Source organism: Tursiops truncatus, chromosome 1 (genome assembly GCF_011762595.2).
Source record: "Tursiops truncatus isolate mTurTru1 chromosome 1, mTurTru1.mat.Y, whole genome shotgun sequence".
In the NCBI taxonomy this organism is placed as follows: Eukaryota; Metazoa; Chordata; class Mammalia; order Artiodactyla; family Delphinidae; genus Tursiops; species Tursiops truncatus.
Window position 1 is genome coordinate 149073755 of NC_047034.1, and position 19277 is coordinate 149093031.

Below are 19277 nucleotides of genomic sequence, written 5' to 3' on the forward strand. Positions count from 1 at the left end.
TATGAGGTTTGATGGAGGTTTTGCTACAGATGCTCCTTTTCATATTAAGGAAATTCTTTTCTCACTTTTTAAGAGGCACTGAATTTTATTGTGTGCTTTCCTTGCACTGAGGGCAACAATCATATAGTTTCCCTCCTTTAAGCTATTAAGGTGAATTTCACTTGTTGAAAGGACAGCATTGATCAATGGGGGCGAATTGAGAAGGGGAGTTTATTATATAGCAGGTGGGAAAAGCATCAAGGTTAACTACCAAGAAATAAATTCACTAATAAGTAAATTCAGGAGAAGCTATTCAGATGAGTCAGACCTTATGAAGAGAGAGGAGAAAAACAAAAAGTATGGAATGTTTCCATTTTTGTGACCACAAAAGTGAGGGTTTCAAGAACACAGTGGGTGATTAACCAAGTAAGATTAAAGTTTCTGTAATTTTGCACTGCATATCATTTCTCCCTTGCTGCCCTTGCCTTTTGCCAACTGTAGTAGTGCATTTTTTTTTTAGTTTTTTCTTTTTTCTTTCTCCCCCAACTTTTTATTTTGAAAAATAATCCCCAGAAAAGGTGAACTTATGGTATAATGAATTAATAGCTTATCCATTACCTAGATTCACCAGTTGTTAACGTTTGGCCACATTTTATTTATCTGGGTATCCATCTATGTACTTTTTTCTCTTTTTGCTGAACCATTTGAAATTTCCAGACATGAAGACGCTTTATGCCTGAACACTTCAGCACGTAGTTCTTTAACAAGAACATTCTCCTAAATATCTGCAATACCATTATTACATCCAAGGAATTTAACATTAATATATTTAATATACAGTAACATGGTAAAATTTCATCAATTATCGCCAATTTCCTTTATAACTTTTTTCTTATTTGATCTACGATCCAGTTAAGGATCCCACAGTGCATTTGGTTGTCAAGCCTTTTTAGTATCCTTTTATCTTTATCTTTAATCTAGAACAGTACACATGCACATGCATATATGCAATGCACACACACATAGGTGGTCTTTCATGACTCCACTGGTTTTGAAGAGTCCAGGGAAGTTGTCTTTTAGAATGTCCCACAATCTGGATTTGGTCACCTTCCCCTCAACAATTAGATTCAGGTGAATCATTTTTGGCAAAAATACTATATGTGTGATGATGTGTACTTGCCATCACATCACATCAAGAGGCACATAATGCCAGTTTGCCTTGTTATTGGTGATGGTAAATTTGATAATTTGTTTCAGGTGGTATCCATCAGAATTCTACTCTAAAGTTACCTTTTCCTCTTTATAGTTAATCAGTTAACCTATGGAATGATACTTTGAAACCATGTAAATTTCCTGTTCTGCAGCAATCTTTCACCCAATAGTTTTAGTATATACATTGATGATCCTTACCTGAATCTATTCATTACATGATGGTTGTAAAATTGTGATCTTCTAAGGCAATAATACCACCTGCAAATGAAATAAGTGGAAGTTAGAGATGTTAACTCTACCTTGGGGGAAGATCTGGGGAGGCACCTACAAGGGATTTATGCAGAAGACAAAGACATGATGTCCTGAAAGAAAAACATTATCCTGAGCCTTTACACCCAGGAGAGCTTCTGGGTTCTGGATCCATAAGACAGGTGTTTTCCCTGTCAACTTCAACCTAGTTAAAGTTAATAAATCATGCAGCTGCACATCTGTTTTATCCGTATGTTGAAATCATTAGCCTTGCTGTATGAACGAACCCCAGACATTCATTCCCTGGTCCTCCATATAATTTGTCCTGGTTCACAGTAACTGTAGCGGCTTACTGCTTGGATTGTCCTCCTTGCCTGTGCTATTTATTGCCTACAAATACGTAGTGGGACTAGGTTAGGAAGCCAAAAGCAACGACAGTTTTTAATTTTCAAGAATCCTTACATTCCTAGAATAAGCTGTACTCTGGTTGTATGTAATACATTATTTTTAAATTTACTACTAGGTTTAAATTTTAATATTTTATTTAGAATTTTCGCTGCATGTTCACAAATGAGGTTGTCCATTCTACTGCCCTTAAGTGGTCTTGGTATCAGTATTATATTAACCTCTTAAAAATGAGTTGGATAATTTCTCCCCTTTGGAATAACATGTATAAGATAAGAATTATCTGTTCCTTTGAAAGTTTAGTAAAGATTCACCCGTAAAACAGTCTGGCTTTAGGGCTTTTAATGAAAAGAATAGGTAAATAAGTTGTGGCATTTCCCCCCGTACAACAGTATTCATACAATAGAGTGGTGAAAATCAAATGCAGCTTCATGCAATAACATAGATAAATCTCAAAATGATGAAGCCATCATTTTTGTTATATTTGTTTGTTTGTATGTTTTGCTATTATAGGCAATGCAGCTATAAACATTCTTCTACATGTCTCTTGCTGCCCATGTGCAAGAGTTTCTCTAGGAAGTATACCTCATAGTAGAATTCCTAGCTTGTAGAGTGTATGCATCGTTCAACTTATTAAGGTAACGACATACTATTTTCCTAGGGAACTTTTCCAGTTTACACCAATATCAGCAACACGTGAAAGTTCCCTTTAGTCCATATTCTAGCTAACATTCACTATTATCTAACTTTTGCATTTGGTGGCTGTGTAATTGGGTTTTATTATGATTTCAACTTTCATTTCCCTGATTTCAGATGAACTGGAAAATTTTTTCAAATGTTTATGGATTATTTATGCTTTCTTCTAAGTGAAAATACCATTCATTTCTTTGTCCATTTTGCTAGTTGAATTGTCTTTTCTTATTGATGTATCGAAGTAACTTATATAGCCTAGATATTAAATCTTACTCGGTTTTATGTGTTGCAATTATTCTCTCAGTTTGTAGCTTATCTTTTCACTCTCTTTATGTGAATCAAAAATCCTTAATATAAATGTAGTCAAGTTTATTGATTTTCTTCCTTTTGGTGTGCTCTTTTTTGAACATTAAGAAATATTTTCCTATCTTGCAGTCACAAAGACAATTTCCATACTGTCTTCTCTAATAATTTTCTATTCATATTAAAGTCTTTAATACTCTAGGGGTTGACTTTTATGTATATTGTAAGATAGGGATCCAATTTTATTTTCTCCCTAATATATAATCAATTGTCCAAACACCATTTATTTTAGAAAGTCTGGGGTTTGTTTATTTTCTTTTTAATTTTTTTTTGAAATAATTTTAGATTCAGGGGTAGTTGCAAAGATGGTGCAGAGGCCCTGTATACCCTTCACCCAGTTTCCCTCAGTGGTTATTGAGTTAGAAAAACCCAGTCTTCCTCCTGTGTTTCTCCTTTACTTTCACACCACTACCACACTCACAACATTTCTGACACCAGATGTGTGCGTGTGGCGGGGGGATAGGTTCCTCACAAGCAATTCTCCGCAACACCAGCTGGTTGTCCTACAGCTTAACTCCATTATGACACAATCAACCTGGAGACGCATCAAATCCCACAGGTTAAGGGCTCATTCCCATGAGTCCTCCCCCCGCACACACATGCTTTAGAGGCCAATGGCAAATAGTAGGACCCCATGATTAGCCACAACTTCTGTCCAACTTAGCTACAAATCGGAGGCTCCCATGACTTCCTCCCCCTTGGGTTCAGTTATTTGCTAGAACAGCTCACAGAACTCAGGGAAACACTGACTTAACGTTTACCAGTTTATTAAAAGATATGATAAGGGACACACATGAGCAGCCAGATGAACAGATAGATACATAGGGCGAGGTCTGGGAGGGTCCCAAGCACAGGAGCTTCTGACCCTGTGGAGTTGGGTTGCATCACCCTCCCTGAAGGTGGATGTGTTCACCAAGCTGGAAGCTCCACGAAACCCTTCTGTTGAGATTTTTATGGAGGCTTCCTCATGCAGGCATGATCAATTATTAACTCTATTTTCAGCCTCTGTGGCAGGGGAGGGGGGGGGGTGCGGGGGTGGGGGGCCGGATCCCAAGCTTCTTATTATGGCTTGGTCTTTCTGGTGACCAGCCCCCATCTAAGAGCCATCCGGGAGTCCACCCAGCGTCATTTCATTAGAACAAAAGACCCTCCTATCACACAGGAAGTTCCAAGGGATTTAGCACCCTATATCAGGGATGGGGTCAAAGACCAAATATTGGAACAAACGATGCTCCTAGTGCTCTTATCACTTAGGAAATCACAAGGGTTTTAGGAGCTCTGGGCCAGGAACCAGGGGCAGAGACCAATATATATATTTCCTATTATCTCACAGTTATATCTTACATAATTATGATATACTGTCAAAACCAGGAATATTAACATTGATACTATGTATGTTTTATTTATCACATGTACATATTTGTATAACCACCACCACAATCAAGATACAAAACTACCACAAAGATCTCCCTTGTTCTACTGTTTATAGTTACACACACACAACCTGTCCTCAACGGTGTTTTTATTCTCTTAACAGTGTCTTCCAAAGGTCAGAAGTTTTGAGTTGAAAAGGAAAACAAACAACCCAATAAAAAATGGGCAGATATTCAAACAGACACTTCACCAAAGATGATATATGGGTGATGAACAAATAAGCTCATAAAAAGGTTTTCAATGTTATTAGTCGCTGTGGAAATGAAAATCAAAACCACCATTGTACACTTTTGTAAAACAGTTTGGCAGTTTCTTTACAAGGTAACTATACAGCTACTATCTGATCCAGCCATTCCTAGGTATTTACCCAAGAGAAATGAAAGCATACGTCCACACAAAGACTTCTACAGGAATGTTCATAGTAGCTTTATTGGTAATAGCCAAAAACTGGAAACAATCAGAATGTCCATCCATGGGTGAATGGATAAATACATAAATGTACAGCTATATGACAGAATACAACTCAATAAGTATGAACTATTTATGAACCCTACAGCATGCATGAATCTCAAAATAATTGTGCTGATTGAAAGACAAACAAGAGTACATACTGTATGATTCCATGTATATAAAATTGCAGAAAATGCAAGTGATCTACAATGACCACAGCAGATCCAGTGGTCACGTGGAACCAAGCAGAGGGTGAAGATGAGAGGGGGGATCACAAAGGACATGAAGAAATTTGGGGGATACTGGATGTGTTCACTATCTTGATTGTGGTGATGGCTCTACAGGTGCATATGTGTGCCAAAACTTAACAAATTGTAGACTTTAAATATGTGTAGTTCATTGTGTGCTGATTTTACCTCAATAAAGCTGTCAGAAACAAGCAGCCCAGTAAAGATTTATTTCTTACTCATGCTCCATGTGCATCATGAATTGCTAGTAGTATTTTCATTAGCCTCACTCTAGGACCCAGGCTGATGGAGAAGGTACCATCTGGACAGTCCTGATTGCCGTGGTGGAGGAAAACAAGGGCATGTGGCAAAGCACGTGCTAATTCTTAGAGCTTCCACCCAGAAGCAACAAGGCCACACCTAACTTTTGAGGCTTTACTAGGTTCTCATAGCATCAGGATCATTATATGTTTCTGATGAATTATAATTCATCATTATGTGGTCCTTTTTGACCCTAATAATACTTTTTCCCTTATAGTCTGTGATTTCTCATATCAATGTAGCTACACACTGGCTTACTTTTGGTAAGTAATTGCCTGGGATATCTTTTTAAATTACTTTCGATCTTTCTGTATCCATACATCTTATTTATTTATTTTTTATTGTGGTAAGACCATTTAACATGAGATTTACCCTCTTAAATTTTAAGCTTACAAATGGTATTGTTACCATAGGCACTGTGTTGTACAGGTACTATGTTGTACTGTTGTTACTAAGGCACTATATGTGTCTTTAGAACTTGTTCATCTCGCATGATTGAAACTTTATACCCATTGAACAATACCTCCCATTTCCTTTGCACCTAGTAACCACCATTCTACTCTCTGTTTCTATGAGCTTGACTATTTTAGATAAACGGAATCATGCAGTATTTGTCCTACTGTGACTGGCTTATTTCATCTAGCATAATGTCCTCAAGGTTCATCCATATTATTGCACATGGCAGAATTTTCTTCTTTTTTAAGGCTGATCAGTATTTCACTGTATTATATACTGCATTTTCTTTATCTAGGCTACATTAATGGACACTTAAGTGGTTTCTGCATCTTGGCTATTGTGAAAAATGCTGCAATGAACATAGGAATGTAGATATCTCTTTGAGATCTTTCTTTCAATTATTTTAGATGCATGCCCAGAAATGGGAGTGCTAGATCATATGATAGTTCCATTTTTAATTTTTTGAGGAATCTCTCCACTATTTTCCATAGTGGCTGTACCATTTTTATATTCCCACCAACAGTGTACAGGGGTTCCAATTTCTCCACATTGTCACTTTTTTTTATATAAATTATTTTATTTAGTTATTTTTGACTGCGTTGAGTCTTCGTTGCTGCATGTGGGCTTTCTCTAGTTTTGGCGAGCGGGCGCTGCTCTTCATTGCGGTGCACGGGCTTCTCATTGTGGTGGCTTCTCTCGTTGTGAAGCACGGGCTCTAGGTGCACAGGCTTCAGTAGTTGCACCATGCGGGCTCAGTAGTTGTGGCTTGCGGGCTCTAGAGCGCAGGCTCAGTAGTTGTGGCACAAGGGCTTAGTTGCTCCATGGCATGTGGGACCTTCCCGGACCAGGGCTTGAACCTGTGTGCCCTGCATTGGCAGGCGGATTCTTAACCACTCTGACACCAGGGAAGCCCCTCATTTTCTTTTTTTTATAGTGGCCATTCTAACAGGTGTGAGGTAACATCTCACTGTGGTTTTGATTTGCATTTCCCTGATGATTTGTGCTGTTGAGCACCTTTTCATATACCTGTTGGCCATTTGTATGTCTTCTTTGTAGAAATGTCTATTCAAGTCCATACCCATTTTTTAATTGAGATTTTGGCATTTTGCAACTGGGCTGTAGGGCTTCCTTATATATTGTGGATATTAACCCCTTATCAGGTATAATGTTTGCAATATTTTCTCCCATTCTGTAGGCTACATTTTCATTTTGTTGATTGTGTCCCTTTGCTGTTCAGAAGCTTTTTAGTTTGATGTGGTCATAGTTGTCTATTTTTGCTTTTGTTGCCTGTGATTTTGGTGTCATATCCAAGAAATTACCAAGACCAATGCCAAGAGGCTTTTCCTCTATGTTTTATTTTAGGAGTTTTACAGTTTCGGGTCTTATATTTAAGTCTTTAATCCATAAGGGTTCAATTTCATTATTTTGTATGTGGATACCCAGTTTTCCAAAACAATTTATTGAGGAAACTATCCTTCCCCATTGTGTATTCTTAGCTTTCTCTTTATAATATTATTACTGAAGTAGAGTTAATTTACAATGTTGTTAGTTGCAGATGTACAGCAAAGTGATTCATACATATATTCATATCATATATATTTTTTCAGATTTTTCCCATTATAGGTTATTACAAGATATTGTACATAGTTTCCTGTGCTATACAGTAGGTCCTTGTTGTTTATCTATTTTCTATATAGTAGTATATAACTGTTACTCTCAAACTCCCAATTCATCCCTCCCTCCTCCACTCTGCCCGCTTTGGTAACCATAAATTTGTTTTCTATGTCTGTGAGTCTATTTCTGTTTTGTAAATAAGTTCATTTGTATCATTCTTTTAGATTCCAGATATAAGTGATATCACATGATATTTGTCTTTGTCTGACTTACTTCACTTGGTATGATAATCTCTAGGTCCACCTATATTGCTGCAATGGCCTTATTTCATTCTTTTTATGGCTGAGTAATATTCCAATGAATATATATCACATCTTCTCTATCCATTCATCTGTTGATGGCCATTTAGGTTGCTCCCATGTCTTGGCTATTATAAACAGTACTGCTATGAGCATTGGCATGCATGTATCTCTTCGAATTGGAGTTTTTGTCTTTTCCAGATATATGCCCAGGAGTGGGATTGCCAGATCATATGATATCTTTATTTTTAGTTTTTTGAGGAACCTCCATACTATTTTCCATAGTGGCTGCACCAATTTACATTCCCACCAACAGTGTAGAAGGGTTCCCTTTTCTCCACACCCTCTCCAGCAGTTATTATTTGTAGCCTTTTTGATGATGGCCATTCTGACTGGTGTGAGGTGATACCTCATTGTAGCTTTGATTTGCATTTCTCTAATAATTAGCAACGTTGAGCATCTTTTCATGTGCCCATTGGCCATCTGTATGTCTTCTTTGGAGAAACGTCTATTTAGGTCTTCCGCCCATTTATTTATTTATTTATTTTTGCGGTACGCGGGCCTCTCACTGTTGTGGCCTCTCCCGTTGCGGAGCACAGGCTCCGGACACGCAGGCTCAGCAGCCACGGCTCACGGGCCCAGCCGCTCCGCAGCATGTGGGATCTTCCTGGACCGGGGCATGAACCCGTGTCCCCTGCATCAGCAGGTGGACTCTCAACCACTGCACCACCAGGGAAGCCCCACATTTATTTTTTAAATTTTTATTTATGTATTTAGTTTTGGCTGTATTGGGTCTTCGTTGCTGCACGCAGGCTTTCTCTAGTTGCAGTGAGCGGGGGCTACTCTTCGTTGCGGTGCGCAGGCTTCTCATTGTGGTGGCTTCTCTTGTTGTGGAGCACAGGCTCTAGGCACGCAGGCTTCAGTAGTTGTGGCACACAGGTTCAGCAGTTGTGGTTTGTGGGCTCTAGAGTGCAGGCTCAGTAGTTGTGGCGCACAGGCTTAGTTGCTCCACGGCATGTGGGATCTTCCCAGACCAGGGCTCGAACCCACGTCCCCTGCACTGGCAGGCAGATTCTTAACCACTGTGGCATGTGGATTCTTAACCACTGCACCACCAGGGAAGTCCCTTCTGCCCACTTTTTGATTGAATTGTTTGGTTTTTTGATATTGAGCTATATAATCTGTCTGTATATTTTGGAAATTGATCCCTTGTCAATTGCATCATTTGCAAATACTTTCTCCCATCTGAGGGTTGTCTTTTCGTTTTGTTTATAGTCTCCTTTGCTGTGCAAAACCTATTCAGTTTAATAAGGTCCCATTTGTTTATTTTTGCTTTTATTTCCATTACTCTAGGAGACAGATTCAAAAAAATATTGCTGTGGTTTATGTCAAAGAGTGTTCTACTTATGTTTTCCTCTAGGAGTTTTATAGTATCCAGTCTTATATTTATGTCTTTCATCCATTTTTAGTTTATTTTTGTATATGGTGTTAGAGCATGTTCTAATTTCATTCTTTTAATGTAGCTGTCCAGTTTTCCCAGCACCACTTACTGAAGAGACTGTCTTTTCTCGAATGGATATTCTTGCTTCCTTTGTCACAGGTTAATTGACCATAAGTGTGTGGGTTTATTTCTGGGCTTTCTATCCTGTTCCATTGATCTATATGTCTATTTTTGTGCCAGTACCATACTGTTTTGATTACTGTTGTTTTGTAATAGGGGAGAAGTCAGGGAGAGTGATTCCTCCAGCTCTGTTCTTCTTTCTCAAGATTGTTTTGGCTATTTGGAGTCTTTCATGTTTCCACAGAAATTTTAAATTATTTGTTCTAGTTATGTGAAAAATGCCATTGGTAATTTGATAGGATTGCATTGAATCCATAGATTGCCTTGGGTAGTATGGTCATTTTAACAATATTGTTTCTTCCAATCCAAGAACACAGTATATCTTTCCATCTGTTTGTGTTGTCTTCAATTTCTTTCATCAGTGTCTTATAGTTTTTGGAGTACAGGTCTTTTGACCACTTAGGTAGGTTTATTCCTGGGTATTTTATTCTTTTCGATACAGTGGTAAATGGATTTGTTTCCTTAATTTGTTTCCTTAATTTCTCTTTCTGATATTTCATTGTTAGTGTATAGAAATGCAGATTCCTGTATGTTAATTTTGTATCTGACAACTTTACCGAATTCACTGATGAGTTCTAGTAGTTTTCTGATGGCATCTTTAGGATTTTCTTTTCTTTCCTTTTTTTTTAAAATTGAAGTACAGTTGATTTACAATGTTGTGCCAATCTCTGCTGCACAGCAAAGTGACTCAGTTATACACATAGAGACATGCTTTTTATATATTATTTTCCATTATGGTTTATCACAGGATATTGAATATAGTTCCCTGTGCTATACATTAGGACCTTGTTGTTTATCCATTCTAAATGTAATAGTTTGCATGTACCAACCCTAAACTCCCAGTCCATCCCTCTCCCTCCCTCCCTCCCCCTTGGTAACCACAGTCTGTTCTCTGTCTATTTCTGTTTTGTACGTAGGTTCATTTGTGCCATATTTTAGATTCCACATGTAAGTGGTATCATATGGTATTTGTCCTTCTCTTTCTGACTTACTTCACTTAGTATGATAATCTCTAGTTGCATTTAGGATTTTCTATGTATAGTATCATGTCATCTGCAAAGAGCGATAATTTTACTTCTTTTCCAATTTGGATTCCTTTTATTTTCACCTCTGATTGCTGTGGCTAAGACTTCCAAAACTGTCAAATAAAATTGTTGAGAGTGGGCATCCTTGTCTTGTTTCTGATCTTAGAGGGAATGCTTTTGGCTTCTCACCATTGAGTATGATGTTGGCTGTGGGTATTATTGGCTCTCTTGTCAAAGATCAGGTGACTGTATGTGTGTGGGTTTATTTCTAGGCTCTTTATTATGTTCCATTGTTCCATGTGTCTGTCTTTATACCAATACCTTACTATTTGATTACTGTAGCTTTATAATGTATTTTGAAATCAGAAAGTGTGATGCCTCCAGCTTTGTTTTTCTTTCTCAAGATTGCTTTGGCTTTTGGGGATCTTTTGTGGTTCCATGTGAATTTTAGGATTTTTTTTTTTCATTTCTATTTAAAATGTCAGGATTTTGATGGGGAAAGCACTGAATCTGTATATAACTTTGGGTAGTATAGACATCTTTAAAATATTGTCTTCCCCAATACGAACATGGGATGTCTTTCATTTATCAATATTTGCATCTAGTTTCTTTCTGTGATGTTTTGTTTTTTTCAGTGTATAAGTCTTTTGCCTCCTTGGTCAAACTTATTCCTAAGTATTTCATTCTTTTTGATGCTGTTGTAAATGGGATTGTTTTCTTAATTTTCTTTTCAGTTAGTTCATTATTCTAGAAATGCAACTGGTTTTTGTATGCTGATTTTTTAATTCTGCAGCTGTACTGAATTTATTACTTCTAACAGTTTTTACGTGGTCTTCAGAGTTTTCTACATATAAGATCAGTTCATTTGTAAACAGAGATAAATTTACTTCTTCCTTTCTAATGGATGCCTTTTATCTATATCTATCTGTCTTTCTATCTATTGATCTGTCTATCTATCTACCCAGTTTCTCTGGCTAGGACTTCAAGTATATGTTGGATAAAAGTGTTCAGAGTGGGCATCCTTGCCTTGTTCCTAATCTTAGAGGAAAAGCTTTAGTTTTTCATCACTGAGTGTGATGTTCCCTGTGGGCTTTTCATATATGGCCTTTAATATGTTAAGGTACATTCCTTCTATACCTGGTTTGTTGAGTGTTTTTAACAAGATAGGATGTAGAATTTTGTCATATGCTTTTTCTGCATCGAGATGTTCATGTGATTCTTGTCCTTTGTCTATTAGCGGTATATACATTTATTGATTTTCATATATTCAACCATCATGTATCCTGGGGATAAATCCCACTTGGTCATGATGTATATATAATACTTTTGATATGATGTTGAATTCAGTTTCCTGGTATGTTGTTGAGTATTTTTGCATCAAATTCATGAGGGATATTGGACTATAGTTTTCTTATAGTGCCTGTCTGGCTTTAGGGTCAGGGTAATGCTGGCCTCATAAAATGAGTTTGGATGTGTTCCTCCCTCTTCAAGTTTTTGAAGAATTTGAGAAAGATTGGTGTTAATTTTTCTTTAAATATTTGGTAGAATTCTCCTTTGAAGCCATCTGGTCTTGGACCTTTTGTTGTTGGGAGCATTTTGATTACAGATTTAATCTCCTTAGTAGTTATTGGTCTGTTCAGATTTTCTGTTTCTTCATGATTCATTCTTGGTACATTGTATGTTTCCAAGAATTTATCCATTTCTTTTAGGTTATGCAATTTGGCATATAATTGTTTACAAAAGTCTCATATGAGTCTTCTTATTTCTGTGGCAGAAGTTGCAGTGTCTCCTCTTTCGTTTCTGATTTTTGTTATCTGTGTCCTCTCTTTTTTTCTTACTTAGTGTAGCTAAGGTTTTGTAAGTTTTGTTGCTCTTTTCAAAAACTAACTCTTAGGGACTTCCCCTAAGTGGCACAGTGGTTGAGACTCCATGCTCCCAATGCAGGGGACCAGAGTTCGATCCCTGGTCAGGGAACTAGATCCCACATGCATGCCACAACTAAGAGTTCGCATGCCACAACTAAGAGGCCTGCGTGCTGCAACTAAGGAGCCAGCAAGCTGCAACTAAGAAGCCAGTGAGCCACAACTAAGGAGCCCACGTGCTGCAACTAAGGAGCTCACCTGCCACAACTAAGACCCAGCACAACTAAATAAATAAATATTTTTAAAAACTCTTAGTTTTGTTGATTTTTTTCTATTGTTTTCTAATCTCTATTTCATTTATTTCTGCTCTAATCTTTATTAGTTCCTTCCTTCTGATAAGTTTGGGTTTAGTTTTGGGGTTTTTTTTTTTAGTTCCTTAGAGTATAAATTTAGGTTGCTGATTTGAGCTCTTTCTTCTTGTTTAGTATACACATGTTCTGCTATAAACTTCCCTCTTAGTACTGCTTTTCTTCATCCCATGAATTTTGGTATGTTGCATTTTCATTTTGTCTCAAGATATTTTCTGATTTCCCTTATGATTTCTTACTTGACCCATTTGTTGCTCAAGAATGGTTTGTTTAATTTCCACATATTTGTGAATTTTCCAATTTTCCTTCTGTTACTGATTTCTAGTTGTATTTTATTGTAATCTGAAAAGATACTTGGTATGATTGTTTTGTGGCCTAACATGGTCTATGCTGGAGAATGTTCCATGTGTACTTGAGAAGAATGTGTATTCTGCTGATGTTGAATAGATAGAACATGATAGAATATTCTGTTTATACCTGTTAGGTCTGTTTGGTTTATTGTGTTGATCAGGTCTTCTACTTTCTTATTGATCTATCCATTACCAAAAGTGGGGTATTGAAATATCCTACTATTATTGTGTTACTCTCTATTTCTCTCCTCAGATCTGCCAATGTTTAGTTCATATATTTCAGGGCTCTAATGTTAACTGTGTGTATATTTATAATTGTTATATCTTCCTGGTGAATGGACACTTTTATCATTATATAATGTCCTTCTTTGTCTCTTGTGACAGTTTTTAACTAAAGTCTATTCTGTCTGATATAATATGGCCACTTCTACTCTCATTGGGTTTCTATTTGCATGGAATATTTTCCCTTCTTTTCACTTTCAGCCTATGTGTATCTTTACGCATAAGATGAATCTCTTGTAGACAGCAAACAATGAGTACAGGGTTTGTTTTTTTTTTAATCCATCCAGCCACTCCATGTCCTTTGATTAGGGATTTGATCCATTTACATTTATTTATTTATTTACTTGGCTGCGTTGGGTCTTCATTGCTGCGCATGGGCTTTCTCTAGTTGTGACGAGCAGGGGGTCTACTCTTTGTTGCAGTGCATGGGCTTCTCACTGCGGTGGCTTTTCTTGTTGTGAAGCATGGGCTTTCGGCGTGCGGGCTTCAGTAGTCGCAGCACGCAGGCTCAGTAGTTGTGGCTCATGGGCTCTAGAGCACAGGCTCAGTAGTTGTGGCACATGGGCTGAGTTGCTCCACAGCATGTGGGATCTTCCCAGACCAGGGCTCGAACCCGTGTCCCCTGCATTGGCAGGTGGATTCTTAACCACTGCACAACCAGAGAAGTCCCTCCATTTACACTTAAAGTAATTACTAAAAGGAAAGGACTTACTATTGCCATTTTGTTCATTGTTTTCTGCCTGTCTTGTGACTATTTTGTCCTCTTTTACTCTCTTTCTGCCTTTCTTGTGTGTTGTTGACTTTTTGCATTGACATTCTTTGATTCCTTTCTCATTTTCTTTTGTGTATCTTCCATAGGTATTTTTTGTGTGCGTGGTTACCATGGGGCTTACACAAAACATCTTATAATAATCTGTTTTAAGCTGATAACAATTTAACTTTAATAGTATATATAAACTCTTTTGAGATTGGATCAAGATGGTGGAGTAGAAGGACGTGTGCTCACTCCCTCTTTCGAGAGCACTGGAATCACAACTAACTGCTGAACAGTCATCAACAGACACTGGAACTCACCAAAAAAGATACCCCACATCCAAAGACAAAGGAGAAGCCACAATGGAATGGTAGGAGGGGCGCAATCACAATAAAATCAAATCCCATAAATGCTGGGTGGGTGACTCACAAACTGGAGAATAATTATACCACCAAAGTCCACCCACTGGAGTGAAGGTTCTGAGCCCCATATCAGGCTTCCCAACCCAGGGGTCTGGCAACGAGAGGAGGAATTACCAGAGAATCAGACTTTGAAGGCTAGCAGAATTTGACTGTAGGACTTCGACAGCACTGAGAGAAACAGAGACTCCACTCTTAGAGGGCACACACAAAGTAGTGTGCACATCGGGACCCAGGGGGAAGGAGCAGTGACCCCATAGGAGACTGAATCAGACCTACCTGCTAGTGTTGGAGGGTCTCCTGCAGAGGCAGGGGGTGGCTGTGGCTCACCGCGGGGACAAGGATACTGGGAGCAGAAGTTCTGGGAAGTACTCCTTGGCAGGAGCCCTCCCAGAGTCCGCCATTAGCCCCACCAAACAGCCTGTAGCCTCCAGTGCTGGGTTGCCTCAGGCCAAACAACCAACAGGGAGGGAACTCAGCCCCACCCATCAGCAGACAAGTGGATTAAAGTTTTACTGAGCTCTGCCCACCAGAGCAACACCCAGCTCTACCCACCACCAGTCCCTCCCATCAGGAAGCTTGCACAAGCCGCTTAAATAACTTCATCCACCAGAGGGCAGACAGCAGAAGCAAGAAGAACTACAGTCCTACAGCCTGTGGAACGAAAAACACATTCACAGAAATACAGACAAAATGAAAAGGCAGAGGACTTTGTACCAGATGAAGGAACAAGATAAAACCACAGAAAAACAACTAAATGAAGTGGAGATAGGCAACCTTCCACAAAAAGGATTCAGAATAATGATACTGAAGTTGATCCAAGACCTCAGAAAAAGAATGGAGGCAAAGATCGAGAAGATGCAAGAAATGTTTAACTAAGACCTAGAAGAATTAAAGAACAAACAAACAGAGATGAACAATACAATAACTGAAATTAAAAATACACTAGAAGGGATCAACAGGAGAATAACTGAGGCAGAAGAATGGATAAATGACCTGGAAGACAGATGGTGGAAATCACTGCCATGGAACAGAATAAAGAAAAAAGAATGAAAAGAAATAAAGACAGTCTAAGAGACCTCTGGGACAACATTAAACACACCAACATTCGCATTATAGGGGTCCCAGAAGGAGAAGAGAGAGAGAGAAAGGACCCGAGAAAATATTTGAAGAGATTATAGTTGAAAAGTTCACTAACATGGGAAAGGAAATAGCCACCCAAGTCCCGGAAGCACAGAGAGTCCCAGGCAGGATAAACACAAGGAGAAACATGCCGAGACACATAGTAATCAAATTGACAAAAATTAAAGACAAAGAAAAATTACTAAAAGAAACAAGGGAAAAATGACAAATAACATACAAGGGAACTCCCATAAGGTTAACAGCTGATTTCTCAGGAGAAACTCTACAAGCCAGAAGGGAGTGGCACAATATATTTAAAGTGATGAAAGGGAAGAACCTACAACCAAGATTACTCTACCCAGCAAGGATCTCTCATTCAGATTCAACAGAGAAATCAAAAGCTTTACAGACAAGCAAAACCTAAGAGAATTCACCACCACCAAACCAGCTCTACAACAAACGCTAAAGGAACTTCTCTAAGTGGGAAACACAGAGAAGAAAAGGACCTACAAAACCAAACCCAAAATAATTAAGAAAACAGTAATAGGAACATACATATCGATAATTACCTTAAATATGAATGGATTAAATGCTCCAACCAGAAGACACAGGCTCCCTGAATGGATACAAAGACAAGACCCATCTATATGCTGTCTGCAAAATACCCACTTCAGACCTAGGGACACATACAGACTGAAAGTGAGGGGATGGAAAAAGATATTCCATGCAAATGGAAATCAAAAGAAAGCTGGAGTAGCAATGCTCATATCAGATAAAATACACTTTAAAATAAAGAACATTACAAGAGACAAGGAAGGACACCACATAGTGATCAAGGGATCAATCCAAGAAGAAGATATAACAGTTATAAATATATATGCACCCAGCATAGGAGCACCTCAATACATAAGGCAAATGCTAACAGCTACAAAAGAGGAAATCAACAGTAACACAATAATAGTGGGGGACTTTAACACCTCATTTACACCAATGGAAAGATCATCCAGCCAGAAAATTAATAAGGAAACACAAGCTTTAAATGACACAACAGACCAGAGAGATTTAATTGATACTATAGGATATTCCATCCAAAAACAGCAGATTACACACTTTCTTCTCAAGTGCACATGGAATATTCTCCAGGATAGATCACATCTTGGGTCACAAATCAAGCCTTGGTAAATTTAAGAAAATTGAAATCATGTCAAGAATCTTTTCCGACCACAACGCTATGAGATTAGAAATCAATTACAGGGAAAGAAAACGTAAAAAACACAAACACATGGAGGCTAAACGATACGTTACTAAATAACCAAGAGATCACTGAAGAGGAAATCAAAAGAGGAAATCAAAAATACCCAGAGACTAATGATGACGGAACAAAAACATGACGATCCAAAACCGATGGGATGCAGCAAAAGCAGTTCTAAGAGGGAAGTTTACTGCAATACAGTCCTACCTCAAGAAACAAGAAAAATCTCAAATAAACAATCTAACCTTACACCTAAAGGAATGAGAGAAAGAAGAACAAACAAAACCCAAAGTTAGTAGAAGGAAAGAAATCATAAAGATCAGAGCAGAAATAAATGAAACAGAAACAAAGAAAACAATAGCAAAGATCAATAAAACTAAAAGCTGGTTCTTTGAGAAGACAAACAAAATTGATAAACCTTTAGCAGACTCAACAAGAAAAAGAGGGAGAGGACTCAAATCAATAAAATTAGAAATGAAAAAGAAGAAGTTGCAATGGACCGTAGTAATACAAAGCATCATAAGAGACTACTACAAGCAACTCTATGCCAATAAAACGGACAACCTGGAAGAAATGGACAAATTCTTAGAAAGATATAACTTTCCAAGTCTGAACCAGGAAGAAACATAAAATATGAACAGACCAATCAGAAGTAATGAAATCGAAACTGTGATTAAAAATCTTCCAACAAACAAAAGTCCAGGACCAGATGGCTTCACAGGTGAATTCTATCAACATTTAGAGAAGAGCTAACACCCATCCTTTTCAAACTCTTCAAAAAATTGCAGAGGATGGAACACTCGCAAACTCATTCTATGAGGCCACCATCACCCTGATACCAAAACCAGACAAAGATACTACAAAAAAAGAAAATTACAGACCAGTATCACTGATGAATACACATGCAAAAATCCTCAACAGAATAGTAGCAAACGGAATCCAACAACATATTAAAAGGATCATACACCATGATCAATTGGGATTTATCCCAGGGATGCAAGGATTCTTCAATATATGCAAATCAATCAATGTGATACACCATATTAACAAATTGAAGAATAAAAACCATATGATCATCTCAATAGATGCACAAAAAGCTTTTGAGAAAATTCAACCCCCATTTACGATAAAAACTCTCCAGAAAGTGGGCATAGAGGGAACCTACCTCAACATAATAAGGGCCATATACGACAAACCCACAGCAAACATCATTCTCAATGGTGAAAAACTGAAAGCATTTCCTCTAAGATCAGGAAGAAGACAAGGATGTCCACTCTCACCACTATTATTCAACATAGTTTTGGAAGTCCTAGCCACGGCAATCAGAGAAGAAAAAGAAATAAAAGGAATACAAATTGGAAAAGAAGAAGTAAAACTGTCACTGTTTGCAGATGATATACTATACGTAGATAATCCTAGGGATGCCACCAGAAAACAACTAGAGCTAATTGATAAAGTTAATTGTAAAGTTGCTGGATACAAAATTAATGCACAGAAATCTATTGTGTTCCTAAATATTAACAACAAAAGATCAGAAAGAGAAATTAAGGAAACAATCCCATTCACCACTTCAACTAAAACAATAAAATACCTAGGAATAAACCTTCCTAAGGAAGTAAAAGACCTGTACTCAGAAAACTATAAGACACTGATGAAAGGAATCAAAGATGACACAAACAGATGGAGAGATATACCATGTTCTTGGATTGGAAGAATCAATATTGTGAAAATGACTCTACTACCCAAAGCAATCTACAGATTCAATGCAATCCCTATCAAATTACCAATGGCATTTTTTACAGAACTAGAACAAAAAATCTTAAATTTGTATGGAGACACAAAAGACCCCGAATAGCTAAAGCAATCTTGAGGGGAAAAAAACGGAGCTGGAGGAATCAGACTCCCTAACTTCAGACTATACTACAAAGCTACAGTAATCAAGACAATATGGTACTGGCACAAAAACAAAAATATAGATCAATGGAACAGGACAGAAAGCCCAGAGATAAACCCATGCACCTATCAACTAATCTATGACAAAGGAGGTAAGGATATACAGTGGAGAAAAGACAGTCTCTTCAATAAGTGGTGCTAGGAAAACTGGACAGCTACATGTAAAAGAATGAAATTAGAACACTCCCTAACACCATACACAAAAATAAACTCAAAATGGATTAAAGACCTAAATGTCAGACCAGACACAATAAAACTCTTAGAGGAAAACAAAGGAAGAACACTCTTTGACATAAATCACAGCAAGATCTTTTTTGACCCACCTACTAGAGTAATGGAAATAAAAACAAATATAAACAAATGGGACCTAATGAAACTTAAAAGCTTTTGCATAGCAACAGAAACTATAAACAAGATGAAAAGACAACCCTCAGAATGGGAGGAAATATTTGCAAACGAATCAATGGACAAAGGATTAATCTATAAAATTTATAAGCAGCTCATGCAGCTCAATATTAAAAAAAACAAACAACCCAATAAAAAAATGGGCAGAAGACCTAAACAGAC

At 37.7% G+C, this 19277-nt stretch overlaps 1 protein-coding gene across 10 annotated transcripts in view; it reads right to left on the bottom strand.

Annotated features, from left to right (window-relative positions):
* Positions 1–19277, bottom strand: part of LOC117307600 (uncharacterized) — a 72215-nt gene that overhangs the window by 35313 nt on the left and 17625 nt on the right. For all 10 annotated transcript variants that reach the window (XR_012325613.1, XR_012325615.1, XR_012325612.1 and 7 more), the window contains one exon: positions 1390–1449. The gene's annotated coding sequence lies outside the window, so the exon portion shown is untranslated. The remainder of the gene's footprint in view (positions 1–1389; positions 1450–19277) is intronic.